This window comes from Pinus tabuliformis, chromosome 3_2, assembly GCF_031772625.1.
Source record: "Pinus tabuliformis cultivar Carrire ecotype Pingquan chromosome 3_2, CPIR1, whole genome shotgun sequence".
Taxonomy (NCBI): Eukaryota; Viridiplantae; Streptophyta; class Pinopsida; order Pinales; family Pinaceae; genus Pinus; species Pinus tabuliformis.
The window spans coordinates 760,586,447-760,603,230 of record NC_142302.1 but is presented as its reverse complement, the minus strand read 5'-3'; positions in this window follow the sequence as shown (position 1 = coordinate 760,603,230).

Sequence of the window (16,784 nt, the reverse complement as noted above, 5' to 3'; positions counted from 1 at the left end):
GTCGATCACATTGTCTTTTGAATACCCATCTTCAAGATAGTCCCTCTCTTACATCCTATCTGACTATCTTTTGGTCACATTAATTTGACACCATGTTGGTTGTTTACGACTTGGGTAGGTATGCAAGGCCTTTAGGTAAGAATCTACCAATACACATGATCTAGGGAGCCCTAGTTTTCATCATCACTCCTTTTCTATATAAAGTGTTTCACATGTTATAAAGGTTGCAAACATGTATAGAGAAAAAACATTTATCTTATACCCAAGCACGGACCCTCCTCGTACAGCTTGGAAACTCGTTTCCACCCATACTGGCCACGTTTCCCAAGTGTGAAACGGGCCAGTACGGCTGGAAACGAGTTTCCGGGCCATACGGTACGAGTTTCCTCGTTTCCGTTTCATTTCCGACCGGAAACAGACCCCTGGGCAACGTTTCTTGCAACTTAGGTTTCTCATGTTATAAAGGTTGTCCGTTGTATAGAAAAACATTTTTCTTATACCCAGGCATGGACCACCCTCTTATTTATTTGGCACATTTTAGTCTGGGATACTTGGAGATTATTCTATAGTTGTTCATGCAATTTCATATTTCCATTGATTTTAAGTTAGGTTTGTGAGATATGCAGATATAAGGCACACGATGGAATATAATATCTCTATAAAATAGCCTATAAGGAATAAGATTATCAAAGGAACAATAGGATATGAACGAGGCAATCTAGGGTTAAGTAAACAATACTTTCAAATGGTTGAAAATGCATATGACAACAATAAATACCAGGACATCAACACTAAGTGTAAGGTTAAAATAATCAATTAATGCTAGATTTTTCCTTTTATTATTTATTAAATGCAATCCCTTCCAATAGGGAAATAAGTCAATAACGTATGGACATAAAATTGTTATTAAATGTATATTTTAAGCTAAACCCAAACCAACCCTAGTTACCATGAAATTAAAGAAGAAATGAAGATTTATAATCATGAACACCTATTAGTTTAGAGCCTTTATCTAGTTAGGCAATGGAGGCAATTAGTGAAAGGTCAATGACAGAGGGCCTTGGATGAAGAGGGTGAAAGATTGAATTTCTTCAATTAGAAATGACTAGTGACTTCACTATATGGAATATTTTGATGTAAAAGGATGCATGAATCAAGTTCCTTTGATGGCCTCTTGCAAAACAAATTTTACATGCCATCAAGGATCAAGATTTCAAGAAAATATATTGCACTTGTTAATATGGAATTCATAGAAGACCTAATTTCATAAATATGGCATGCAAAATGGAAGAAAATGTGACAATAAACTTACACATTTCCAATAGGAATCACTTCGCGAATACCAAAAGTCTTTCCATGCAAAAATCTCCTTCACAAGGCAATTCGATCTATAAATGATCATATTACGTCCAAAAAGAAAGATAAGAGCTAATGTACCCTCCTCTAGAGAAGAAGAAGTGAGTGAATGATGATCAACTATTGAAAGTGACTCCCCTCTATTTTATGAGGGTAAATATGTCACTTTTTCATATTTTTACAAGCAAATCCCAAAAAAAAATTGCTTGAAGTTGTAATGTTTCAAACTAGGAAAAATAGTTCTATGCAAAGCAAACAATAAAAACAACACCATAATATTGAAACATTCAGTGCACACCCATAAAATGTCCAGGAATAACCAATGGTTGAGCCATTTTATTATAATCTGGGAGAAAATTACAATAATGTGGAAGTGGTGCACCTGGGCTTGCCTCAATGGCAAGCGTGATCAAGCCTAGGTGGTAATATGTCAAGCCCAATGGCGCAAATCACTGCTACAATGATGCCCTGCGCTGCCCTAGTGAAACTACGCTACCTGCTGCGCAGATGCTGTTGGAAACCCTCCCCTTCGATGCTCAGAAAATTCCGGGAAATTAACCCGGGCCTCTCCACCAAATACACAAAACAACCCACGAAGGAATTGGCCAAATGTTGACGTCAAAATTTTGGCTCGAATTTCCCTTAGCTCCTCTAGCTTCTAGCTGAGTTGGGATCCCTATTTAACCCCTCAGATCTGCCGGGAAAATTCTGCAAAATTAGCCCCAAGCTCCTCAACCAAAACCCAGAAAGTTTTTGGCCTCCAAAACACAGCAAAATGGTTGAGATAATCGTCCGAGAACTTCCCCTTATCTCTCCCGACAAATACGCGCTCCACAATTGACCCACAAATCCCCCACGTGTGCCCAGTGATGAATTCCTGCGCTGGTCCTGAGTGCTGGCAGTCACACTGCTCCCAAACAGAAATCTCCAGCTCCCAAAATCCTCCTAAAGGCTAGTCTCCCCCTGTACTTCCTTCTCCAAAACTTCTCCAGCAATTGCTCCCCGAAAGGCCACTGAATGATCTCCTGCATATTCCACTACTGCGTCTTTCTGTAGTACACACTGATTGAATGATAGAAAGAAACCTCACTAGGGCGGCACTTGTGGTCCACCGAAGAGAGGGTGAGTTATCCGCTTGCAGAACTCGTGCTAAACAATGGGTGACCCAGTTAAGCAACTAGAGCAACTAAGATTGAGTTCAATATGTCCAAAAGATGCCAAATGAGGCTGAGCCTCCTTTGTTTATAATTCGTGGGCCTCTTTTCCCATGTGGGCCCCCTCCAACTAGCAATTTCACTTTCCCTCCTAAATCATTCGAACTTCCCTCTAAGGTGGTGCGTATTTCCTCATGTGGGTGGCCCCGACGCTATGCCAACAAAACATTTCAGCCCCTTTTCCCTTCCCAAGTCTTTCCCAAAAATCACACGGGTCCCATGGCCTCCCAAATTGTCAAAATTGTAGAATTAATAAACCCATGACAATTTAATTTCAGAAGGGACATTACAGAAGTATACAAATATGTTAGTCGATCTTGAGATAGCTCAAAAACATAGTAAAAATGCCAAAATAACCCATACTTGTGGGAATAAAAACTCTCGAAAATGATTAACCTCCAGGAATGATCAATTTGCATCAAGCAAGTGATGAAATGGTTCATAGGTGCCCCTCACTCCAACAAGTCATCAAATTCTAGCCAGGGATATTTATTTCATTTTCAAATCTTCCTATTACATTTTTCTTTGCTCATACTCGCTTGCTGGCATATTGCATACAATAAATCCATGTAACATTGCTTTGAATAAAAGATTGGGGATGAGGGATTTTTTATTAAATTTGGAAATCCTTACATAACCTGGGAATCATTCATCGCAATGATGAGAATTAATCTTTTCCATTTTTCTCCTTCTACCTCTCTCTCCCTATTCAATTTTTGTCTCCTATATTTTTGGTCACCTCACTAGTGATTGGTTCTCTTTAGATTGTTGTCTCAAGTAGGGCCCGACTTGAGATAACTTCTTCCTAGATGGGACTGGTTACCATTCTCCTTTCTCTTGTCACTTCCTTTGAATACTGGCATTGGTTAGTACATCCTATAGACTGCAGCTATAGGATTGCGTAATCATCAATCCAGAGTATCCCTCCTCAAGTTTTGGTTCTTGATATTGCTAGTACAACTCAAGTGTCTTCTCCACTTTTCTTTCTTTTGTCTGACAAGTGGCAGCCTCGGGTGGCTCCTCGTCTACATGCTAACATCGTCTACTAATATAACCTTGCCACATGTCATAATCCTATTGGTATGCTTGGACTGGTTAAACATCAAGCATCATTTCCTTCATCTGACCATTAATTTGTTGAGGACACAGTGGATTGATTTGTGACTTGCATGGTTTCTAACTATGTTAACTAATGCACAACTCCATGTGCTTGTGGCCATTGATCTTCCTATCCAATGGTGGATCTTCAAGAAACTTGCATGATGTTTAACAAATTAATATTTTGGTCTTGGCCCTATAGTTTTTCCTTTTAATTTTTTCCCCGATTAATACTAATTTTCAACTGGCCATAACTTCTCACCCAGGAGGATTTTTTGTAAGAAAAATATAGGATTGAAGAGGTATCTATGAGAACTATGCATCCATGCTATTAGTGAGATATTTTGGGCATTTTTTCTTCTTCAAAAATAAAATAAATTCAAGCACCCTATTACCGCTCAAACTAGAAGGGGACCTAAAGGGGATTCCTAAAGGGGAAATGCTAGGCCAAGGGCAACAAATGGAGACTTAGCCCACTATCACCTTAGCTAAGGCTCCCTTCTATTTATGGACTTTTATCGATGGGAGGAGACCCGATATATTATGGACTCCTTGATGAAGGATAAGTCATCAAAATTATGTGGAGTGACCCAAATAATCCCTTTCCCGGAGGAGTTAGAAGGATAAGGCTTGCTTGCTTTCTAAGCAAAGTACAATGTCTTCTAAGGAAATGAAAGGAGGATTCAAGGGTTAGGTTTATGGGATATAACTTATGAAGGAAATTCCCAATCCCTAAAATCCTTATTGTAATTGGTATCCCAGATTGTTCTTGAAGAATTGTCTTTCAAAGGAATTGGGCCACACGGGACCAAGTGGACCCGGTGTAGGATAGGGGGACTGAGTACAAAAACCAATGATGTTCTTAACCTAGACAAGGTGGGGAGGGGATCAAAGAAACAACTTTCACTTGAAGGTGTTGGTTTGGTCCTATGAGGTACCATCCTTGAGGATCCTAATGCAAAGTTTGATCCCAAAGCTAGGGCTTGGCTTTTCTCCCAAATCCACCGATGGAATGGCTTCAAAAATGGAGGAGAGCTTGAGGAAACACCAGCGCAGGAGACCTTAGTTGATTGAACTTTTTTGAGGGCTAGCTTGTCGGTAAACTAATGCCCTAGGTGCCCCAACTTAGCTGGACCTAGAAGAAGGTGAAAGAATGTGATTTTTGGTGATCACCTTTTGGTAGATCAATGCCTTAATCAAGCCCTTGTTCAATTTTTTGTGTAATAGCCTTGTCTCATTGTTATTTATCATTTCTGGAAGTTTCATGAAGTCCTAGGCAGATGCCTGAGTCTTAGCCTTGAAAGAGTGGCTCAAAATCCGGGGTCGTTGGCATAGAACTGCTTGGCAAAGGCCACGGTCGCATGGAGACCTTTCTATGGGAGCAACTAGAGTTTCTCAGTCACAGGGAAGGTTTGTTATAAGAGCGACAGGGGATCTAGTTCAACAAAACATCAAGTTCTCTCAGGGGTTGGACACCTGGAGGGGTTGGTTGGCTCTTGAAGGTTTTGTAGCTCCTTAGGAAGGTCAATTTGGTTTCGTTTAGACGATTCCACTTCCTTAAGTATACTTGGTGAGTTGAATCATATCATAGTAACTCTTCATCACATGTTTACCCCGGTGGACGGTTTAGTCGATTTCACTTCCTTAAGTATTCTTGGGGAGTTGAATCATATCATAGTAACTCTTCATCACATGTTTCTATTGTTTGTATTTAATGGTGCATCAACAATGTCACTGCCTCCCTCATTTTCTCCTCTTTCTTTTGTTCGTCTCTTGCCCTTCCTAGAGAGTTGGTGTCACCTTCACTCCTCAAGGTAACCCTATAAATTTGTAACGCAATATTCAAATCTAGCTTCTTGGCATCTCCAAGATGACTCTCATTTTTATAATGGCGTAGTATAAATAAGCTCTTGTAATGTATCACAAGCGCTTGTGTAAGTGTAGGTATTGATCATGTTAACCCCTTACCTCTAGGCGTAACTAGAGGATATTTTAACACATTTGATTTTAATCATAATTCACTACTTGATCCAAAAGTGTTTCCCTCGTTGTATTCATGTATTATATTGGGCCATGCTTGAATGAGTTCTGTGAAGTGTTTAACCTAGGTGGTATATCTAGTCCCTTTGCGGTCGATCACATTGTCTTTTGAATACCCATCTTCAAGATAGTCCTCTCTTAAATTCCTATCTGACTATCTTTTGGTGACAATGATTTGACACCATGTTGGTCATTTATGACTTGTGTAGGTATTATGCAAGGGCCTTTAGGTGGATCTACCAATACACATGATCTAGGGGAGCCCTAGTTTCATCACTCCTTTCTATATAAAGTGTTTCTCATGTTATAAATGTTGTCGCGTGTATAGAAATTTTTTTTCTTATACCCAGGCATGGACTGCCGTCTTATGTATTTGGCACATTTTAGTTTGGGATACTTGGAAATTATTCTATAGTTGTTCATGCAATTTCATGTTTCCATTGATTAAGTTAGGGTTTGTGAGATATGCAGATTTAAGGCACATGATGGGATATAATAGCTCTAGAAAATAGCCTGTAAGAAATAAGATCATCAAAGGAACAATAGGATATGAATGAGGCAAGCTAGGGTTAAGTAAACAATAGTTTGAAATGGCTGAAAATGCATATGACAACAATAAATACCAAGACATCAGCCCTAATTTTAAGGTTAAAATATTTGTTAAACACACACATGGCAGCAACATAATATGAAAGATAAGCAGGAGAGTTCATCTATTATTTGACAATGATATACATTTATAGTACATTCGTGTGACCGTTGGGTTCCACATCCCAAGGTCTCTTGGACTCTCATGGCTGTTCACATTCCACACCAACCCTTACATTCCCCCCTTAATCCGAAGGGTTATGTATGAGTCCAAGAAGAGAGCTGTAATACAAAACGTGCAGAAATGCATGGCAACACTAGGCTGAATGTGCTCTTTGAAATGTTGGTATAAAGGGAGGTGGTTTAAGGATGACCACCAACACTAGAACGCTTAGTGCAGTTCCCGGAACTCTTCCAATTCTGGCATGAAGCTTAGGTCTTCTGCTAGAGGAAGTGCTCCTCATGTTTTGAAGAGGGAAACCTTCAACCATGAAGGGGAGGTCTCACCCCGCATAAAAGGGAGAACCTCAACCTGAAAAGGGAAGTCTCAACCTGTGATGGTTTAAGGATGACCAACAACTCTGGAATGCTTAATGCAATTCCTGGAACTCTTCCAAAACTAGCAAGAAGCTGAAGTCTTCTGCTAGAGGAAGTGTCCACCGACTGAAGGCATGCTCAGGGGCATCTTTGTCTCTAGCTACAACTCTGAATCTGGTATGGCAAGTTGTGGCTCAGGCTCGTTTGATGTGGCTTTGAAGCTTGTAGATGACCATCATTTCCCCCCCTGTCAGATACAAGGTGAGATGATGGAGAAAAATCAACTGCAAGACTATTCAATACTCTAGAACAAGTTCTGACATATGACTGGAATATCTTCTTGGCTGTTGATGCCCATTGCCAAGAAGCGATCCATCCAAGATGAATCTTTGTTCTTGCAGGAGGTTTGTTTCTGAAGCATCTGTTTGAAGAATCACTAGTTTTATGACAATGATTACATGGATGAAGATCAAAACAATGATCTTTCAGATGGCCAACTTGGTCACAGTGTTGGCATCTCACAATCTGTTGTTGTGGAAGAGGGACAGAATCTGGAACAGCTAAAGGTGAACTGTCATGAAGAAATCCAGCACTCTGAAACTGGATGGGCTTTGAGTAATCTAGAATATGAAAGGACACGTCCTTGTCATATCCAAGACCAGTTCTGTGCTTTTTGGGGACAAGCTCTTCCCAAGGTCTGATGATGGGCTTCGGAAGTGCAGACTGAATTTCTGCGTCTGCATGCAATTCTGCTACTTCATTGGGCAATAGATCTGAATCAACTTGCTGCTTATGGGAGTCTGTTTCAATGTTCTGAACAGAAACAGGTTCAGAATGATGACTCCTCTATTTTAATTCCTTTTGTTGAAGCTAAGATTCAAGCTCCAAAAATTCTATCTTCTCTTGTGCATTTTGCAGACAAATTCTAATGTCAGCCAGAGAGGATTTGTTGATTTTCACTGTGTCATGATCAGTAGAATGCATCAAAGTTTTCAAGAATTCTAATACTTCAGTAATTTGAGCCATATTCTCCATTGTCAAAATTACACCTTTTAAAAACTGATCATAACTATGAACAAATGAAGAATCAACACCCACTCACAATACTATGTCAAGAATCTTTTATTTATCGCTGGAAATTTGGAACCTTGAGCAAGTCGACATTACCATTGACCAAGAAAATTTCAGCTTTGGAAAGAGTGCAACTTACAGTTCAAGGTATATAATTCAAAGCAGAGAAAACATCAACATATATATACCACACAACCTTAAAAAATAACTCAATGCGCATATAATTTGTCATTTGTCATACGATTCAAGCTGTCAATGCAAAGAGAAGAGCCACCATACCACATACTACTTGCAAAGCATACCATGAATTACGCACTCTCCAACATATACAGACCACGACCTTCAAAACATATGCTCCATTCACCAACGCATACAAATAACGCAGCATATAAAGTTTGGATGACACCAGTGCTCACGGAATTGTAAACACATCAACACATTTTCTTCACCTTCAAACGCACAGCACACCACCACATTCCAACACATATTCAATGTAGAAAGTCATCATTTTAACCAACTCACCGTTACAATTGAAATGAGACAGGAGTTATCAACGCATATATCATGCACGAATACAACTGCAACAGGGTAAACTCCAAATGCAACAACAATACTCGTAGGAATGAAGGTACTATCCAGATGGATATGCATGGGCCATACGCATTTCCGGTGCAAATAAAAGGCCCAGGTCTCAAAGATAAAAGATGACATTAATACGTGAGCCTTCACTACACTAAGAGAATAGATAATGTATGTATGGACAGTGTGACCATTAGAGCGAGTTATTACATGCCTACCCCATCTGGAACATATCGAAAATAAAAGACATAGCTCTTACGACCATTGAAAAAACACAGCTAGTCTGTCTTCTTGCGAGGGGCAGATGAGTTACCAGGGAAAAGAAAGTGACCATCCCCTGTGAAACAATAGAGTGCTAGAGTCTTTCAATCACATTTTCATTCCCAAATGCCAACACCTATTCACTCCCCTTTCGGAGCTCGACATTGTATGATCCCTACCATTTTTTGAGATTTCGAAACCTGACTAGAGTACATTACCACTCGAGAATTTCAATCAACAGACGGATGGCCGGCTCCCTGTACAGATAGCCGAAAGCAACGCAGGCAGTAATTGCTTATTAGATTTGGAGGCAAATACAACAAATCATAAATGTGTCATCAACAAATCACGAAGACCATCAGCAAGTGTGAACAAGTTCTACGATCAATGTGGAAGGATAGTAACCAGTGTGCCCATTCAGTAAATCGCTCAGCCCAACACATGGAGGAGGTCCCCAACAGTTCTTTTGCTCCACGTACAATGACATGAATATCATATGAATACAACCATTTCCTGCGCAAAATAATCAATTCTTGCCCAAAACATGAATACGCCTTCCACCACCAGAGATGTTATATGTAGGTCCAAGAATTGTTCCGAAATGGGAATCAATAGGTTGGGCTTTGTGGAATACAAAGAGTATGTTTGCAGTTATGCGTTCCAACTCAACTCAATCACTTCAGCTTCCATAGAGTATCTTTGTAACTGTGCGTTCCAACTCAATTCAATTGATTCCACTTCGGACGTAATGTAGAGTCTCTCCGTTCTCCACATCGCTGCGAAGCTGTTCTGCGGTGCTTCTGATTCTCCAGACTCAGGCAACCATTTTTGTAAGAGAATTTAGTTCATCATACCACAATGGGAGGCAGATTTACCAATGGTGGCATGAAACTATGCATACACAACGTTTATACATAATGTTAAATGAATACAGCTAAATGGAAGCTGCAGGGAGGCACAACGTATCAGACAACATTCAACTTAATGCTGGGACAACGACAACATTCAACTTAATGCCATGACAATGTTAAATGAATAGATTATGACTAATGGTATGGTGTAACTGCAACGATACCGCCTTGGATAGACTGTAAAACTAGAGTGAGGAGGAGGCGGTGTAATACAACGTTAGATATATTAAAAAACACATGAGACAGAGAGCAACGGTGGTTTGGTGGGATGATGATATGTGATGTGGTATGGTGCTAAGCCGGATGCTGCAACAGTAAAAATATGGTAACCGGAATAGATTTTACAATGGTAAGGTATACCACAAACCATTCAAACCAGCCTTAACGCACATTGCCCAACATAAAATGTACATACCATGCAATGCATCCTTTCAACTCTACGCATGGAAAGCAGTGATCAGACTATGATTCAATGTAATGCCAAAAGTCTGCAGTGTTGACAGAAAACCACACAAATGATTTGTAGCAGGAGGATGGAGAATTCTAGAATGATAGGTTAGAACGACATGTAGATGGACCCCCAATTGACCTCATACAATATATGCACAGAGAAACAATCAAGTGCACAGATGTTAGGAAGAGCGTTCTTCAAGGAAGAATTAGGTATTGACTCTCAAATAGAGAAACGATGGAGGGGAGCAGTTCTGACAAGCAGACAGGGTATGGTAGCATGTTTGATGAGTAGAGGGCAGATAGAGAATAACATCGATAGCGCTAAGAGAAGGCCAACGAGCACAAGGTCAGACAAATTGTTGTTCAAGGCAAAATCTATAATAGAAACCGTCCCTGACAACAATAAGAAAATAGATTTTTGACAAAGGCCAAATTAATGGAGCGTTAGCTCAGGCGCACATTGAAAACGCTCAAGTTCAAGCAAGAATGAACATATGAAGAATAATAGACATGCAGATCTTTGAGAGGCAGTGAATAGGAAAAACTGACAGGTATAGAGAGCAGCGTATTGGGGCATTATGCTGTAGATTTCAGAGAGCAGTGTATTAAGGCGGTTCACGAAATTCAAGGTATGTTATAACGTTCAACTCTCGACCAACTCATTCAACAACAGAGATTTGACAGAGATGGCAGTCTAGAACAGAGGTACAGGACTGACATGTATAAAAAGGCCACAGAAAACAAGTGGCTCACAATTGAGTAGGGCAGGAGATCGCCTGCTCTGATACCATGTTAAACACACACATGGCAGCAACATAATATGAAAGATAAGTAGGAGAGTTCATCTATTATTTGACAATGATATACATTTATAGTACATTCGTGTAACCGTTGGGTGCCACATCCCAAGGTCTCTTGGACTCTCATGGTTGTTCACATTCCACACCAACCCTTAGAGGATTAGGTGTCCAACGATATTCAATTAATGCTTGATTTTTTCTTTTATTATTTATTAAATGCAATCCCTTCCAATAGGGCAATAAGGTATGGACATAAAATTGTGATTAAATGTATATTTTAAGCTAAACCCAAACCAACCCTACTTACCATGAAATTAAAGAAGAAAGGAAGATTTATAATCATGAACACCTATTAGTTTAGAGCCTTTATCTAGTTAGGCAATGGAGACAATTAGTGAAAGGTCAATGAAAGAGGGCCTTGGATGAAGAGGGTGAAAGATTGAATTTCTTCAATTAGAAATGACTAGTGACTTCACTATATGGAATATTTTGATGTCAAGATATGCATGAGTCAAGTTCCTTTGATGGACTCTTGCAAAAAATTTTTTACATGCCATCAAGGATCAAGATTTCAAGAAAATATATTGCACTTGTTAATATGGCATTCATAGAAGACCTAATTTCAGAAATATAGCATGCAAAATGGAAGAAAATGTGACAATAAATTTACATATTTCCAATAGGAATCACTTCGTGAATACCAAAAGTCTGTCCATGCAAAAATCTCCTTCACAAGACAATTCGATCTATAAATGGTCATATTACGTCCAAAAAGAAAGATAAGAGCTAATGTACCCTCCTATAGAGAAGAAGAAGTGAGTGAATGATGATCAACAATCCGCTTGAGGAACTCGTGCTAAATAGCGGGTGACCCAGCTAAGCAGCTAGAGCAACTAAGATTGAGTTCAATATGTCCAAAAGATGCCAAATGAGGCGAGCCTCCTCTGTTTATAATTCATGGGCCTCTTTTCCCATGTGGGCCCCCTCCAACTAGCAATTTCACTTTCCCTCCTCAGTCATTTGAACTTCCCTCTAAGGTGGTGCGTATTTCCTCATGTGGGTGGCCCCCATGCTATGCCAACAAAACATTTAAGCGCCTTTTCCCTTCCCAAGCTTTCCCAAAAATCACATGGGTCCCATGGCTTCCCAAATTGTCAAAATTGTAGAATAAATAAACCTGTAACAATTTAATGTCAGAATTGACATTACAGAAGCATACAAATATGTTAGCCGATCTTGAGATAGCTCAAAAGCATAATAAAAATGCCAAAATAACCCATACTTGTGGGAATAAAAACTCTCGAAAATGATTAACCTCCAAGAATGATCAATTTGCATCAAGAAAGTGATGAAATGGTTCATAGGTGCCCCTCACTCCAACAACTCATCAAATTCTAGCCAGGGATATTTATTTCATTTCCTATTTCATTTTTCTTTGCTCATACTCACTTGCTGGCATATTGCATATAATAAATCCATGTAACATTGCTTTGAATAAAAGATTGGGGATGAGGGATTTTTTATTAGATTTGGAAATCCTTACATAACATGCTAATCATTCATAGCAATGATGAGAATTAATCTTTTCCATTTTTCTCCTTCTGCCTCTCTCTCCCTATTCAATTTTTGTCTCCTATAATTTTGGTCACCTCACTAGTGATTGGTTCTCCTTAGATTGTTGTCTCAAGTAGGGCCCGACTTGAGATAACTTCTTCCAAGATGGGACTAGTTACCATCCTCCTTTCTCCTGTCATTTCCTTTGAATATTGGCATTGGTTGGTACATCCTATAGACTGCAGCTATAGGATTGCGTAATCATCAATCCAGAGTATCCCTCCTCTAAAGTTTTGGTTCCTGACATTGCTAGTACAACTCTAGTGTCTTCTCCACTTTTCTTTCTTTTTTTTGCCTCCTTTCCTTTCCTTTTTCATTCTTCTTCTCTTATTCTTTGAGAAACAACATACGCGTGCTAGATATTTTTGTCCTCATTGGTAATGTTACCCACCAAAAGTGAGTGGCCCATAGGAGAAACTTTTTCCTTATTCATCTCTTCGAACCGATAGCTGGAAGCCCCTGAGAGCCACTAGTAGCCGATGTGACGTGCCATTCATACCTCTGCCACCTAAATCAGTCATATGTTACCTCACTCATCTTCCAAGAGCACATGTTGGAAGGTGGGCTTCTCATCAAAAGGTACTTTATTTATTATGCAATCAGCTGCTTATGCTTGTTTGTATTTGCGCATTCTTGTATTTGTATCAAGTCTTGTGTACTGTTAGGCCATGTATCCACGTGCCTGGAGTGGGGTCATGATTCATATTGTGTTAAATGCTTACATCAACTTATGGTGCGTCTATGTGTCAAGGTCTAAGCTAATCAGGATTCCCTATTATTGCATTATGCAATCATTTCTCGTGTCAATCGATTGCATGCATTGAGTGATTAATTCGATGTATAGAACCCAGACTATATTAAAAAAAAATTAACAACAAGCCATGAACTATCTAAGCACAACCATAACAAAATATTACTGGATCAATAATGAGACTCGACCTCTATTATATGCTTCCACCATATAATATTTCCATATGAACTCCCTTTCTAAATTTAAACTCTTGCCGAAACTTAACTCTGCCAAAACTTCGTGCTTCGCTCAATATATGAGATCTCTGCTAGTTTGTTGTTGGGTTGTAATGAAACCAAATCATAATATTGTCACAAGACCTCCAAATGAAAGAGATTACACTGCATATTCAAAACATGCGAGGCAAATTTTAATGGCTTCAAACCCTTCCAACAAGTTGACATGACCAGATCTCTGTTACGAATTCATAGCCAAAATTCCACAACGAATAGAAGAGAATCAAAACCACTCCAAACCATGTCATGTATTACATTGATTTCAAACCAAACCATCAGATCATTGTACCAAACTTTTCACAAATAGCTAACATATCAAAACTCATTCATTGTTCGATCGAATATGTGTCGTCGCTCCTCCATTGCATTCAACTCGTAGTCGCATGACTTGTTATGGTCACATGGTTGTCCCAATCGACCATAAGACTGACTTTTTAAACCCAGAGCCAATGTTTCCATAAGCCATAAGACCATGCCCATATGACCTAGACCCAAGAATCATTGAGTGTCAAAATGCTAATGCCATCGACAATGTCACAACAACCACGTGGCATACCTAGAGGGGGCCACATGTCACCCAAAACACACTCATTAGATAGTTGAAATTGCCATTTTTGTCTGACAAGTGGTAGCCTCGGTGGCTCCTCGTCGACATGCTAACATCGTCTGCTAATATAACCTTGCCACGTGTCATAATCCTATTGGTGTGCTTGGACTGGTTAAACATCAAGCATCATTTGCTTCATTTGACCTTAATTTGTTGAGGACATAATGGATTGATCTGAGACTTACATGGTTTTTAACTATGTTAACTAATGCACAACTCCATGTGCTTGTGGCCATTGGTCTGCCTATCCAATGGTGGTTCTTCAAGAAACTTGCACAATGTTTAACAAATTAATATTTTGGGTTTGGCCCTATAGTTTTTCCTTTTAATTTTAGCCCCCTTTAATACTAATTTTCAACTGGCCATAACATCTCACTCGGGAGGATTTTTTGTAAGAAAAATATAGGATTGAAGAGGTATCGATGAGAACTATGAAACCATGCTATTAGTGAGATATTTTGGGCATTTTTTATTCTTCAAAAACTAAAATAAATTCAAGCACCTTGTTACCGCTCAGACTAGTATGGGACCTAAAGGGGATTCCTAAATGGGAAATGCTAGGCCAAGGGCAACAAATGGAGACTTAGCCCACTGTCACCTCAGCTAAGGCTCCCTTCTATTTATGGACTTTCACCGATGGGAGGAGACCCTATATATGATGGAGTCCCTGATGAAGGATAAGTAATCAAAATGATGCGGAGTTACCCAAATAATCCCTTTCTTGGAAGAGTTAGAAGGATAAGGCTTGCTTGCTTTCTAAGCAAAGTACAATGTCTTCTAGGGAAATGAAAAGGAGGATTCAAGGGTTAGGTTTATGGGATATAAGTTATGAAGGAAATTCCCAATCCCTAAAATCCTTATTGTAATTGGTATCCCGGATGTTTCTTGAAGAATTGTCTTTCAAAGGATTTGGGCTACATGGGACCAAGTGGACCCGGTCTAGGATAGGGGGAATGAGTACAACAACCAATGATGTTCTTAACCTAGACAAGGTGGGGAGACAATCAAAGAAAAAAATTTCACTTGAAGGTGTTGGTTTGATCCTATGAGGTACCATCCTTGAGGATGCTAATGCAAAGTTTGATCCCAGAGCTAGGGCTTGGCTCTTCTCCCAAATCCACTGTCAAAATGGCTTCAAAATTGGAGGAGAGCTTGAGGAAACACCAGCGCAGGAGACCTTAGGAGATTGAACTTTTTGGAGGGCTAGCTTGTCGGTAAATTGATGCCCTAGGTGCACCAACTTAGCTGGACCTAGAAGAAGGTGAAAGAATGTGATTTTTGGTGATCACCTTTTGGTAGATCAGTGCCTTAATCAAGCCCTTGTTCAATTTTTTGTGTTAGTAGCCTTGTATCAATGTTATTTATCATTTATGGAAGTTTCATGAAGTCCTAGGCAGAGGCCGGAGTCCTAGCTTTGAAAAGGTGGCTCAGAATCCGAGGTCGTTGGCATAGAATTGCCTGACAAAGGCTACATTCGCATGGAGACCTTTCTATGGGTGCGACTGGAGGGTCTCAGTCACAGGGAAGGCTTGTTATAGGAGCGATTGGGGATCTAGTTCAAAAAAACATTAAGTTCTCTCAGGGGTTGGACAACTGAAGGGGTTGGTTGGCTCATGAAGGTTTTGTAGCTCCTTAGGAAGGTCAGTTTGGTTTCGTTTAGTCGATTCCACTTCCTTAACTATACTTGGGGATTTGAATCATATCATAGTAACTCTTCATCACATGTTTACCCCGATGGACAAGTTAGCTTGGGTAAAGGTGGGAGGAGGGTGTTATAGCTCTAGCATTGCATGTAAAACTCTTAGGTAAGTGCAGGTATTGTTTTCTTATATTGCATATTGACATTTATTTTCATATACTAGCTAATATTCTCTCTCCATGTTAGTTAGGCTTGTTTCTATCATCCCATGGCTACATTGAATTGAATTATGGAAATGGTACCTTTGTGGAAATAATTCTTATGCATTTAAGAAATTCATGGCATTGAGAAGAATTAGTAATAATTGAGAATATGTGTAATTCCCAGCAAGAAGGTTTGATGGGTAGTCTACTTTGCAGCCCAATAATGAAGTGGGATAGCTTGAGTGACTCATTCTCATTCTGTCTTTCCTTCCCCAGCTATGTAATTGTGTTAAGGATTTCTTTCTTCATTGATACCTCACTAGCATCGTCAAAACTCATCCCCTTTCCTGTTCCAAGCTAGTGTTGCCTCTTTTAGCATTTGTTGTTGTGCTAGTTTTTCTAGATCTCATCTTTGTTGGTGTTTCACTAGTCCTCACAACACTTGCACCATAGTTAGATACATCTTGTCGTTATTGCCTCCTACATTCATAGGTATTTCAAGAACTCTTCCACCTTTGATGACCTTACTTTCTTTGCATGGGCATTGCCACCGTTTGTCTTCAATGGTGCTTCATCAGTGTCATTGTCTCCCTTATTTTCTCCAATCGCTTTTGTTTGTCTCTTTGCCTTCGTAGAGAGTTGGTGTTGTGAAAAATTGGAGACCCAAATTTCTACTACAACAATTGATTAAGTATCTTCTATTTGTTAAATTACTGAACAAATTATTTACTGCATGCTACAACAAATATTGAAACTAATACATTGCAGCCTTCACCAATTAAATTAA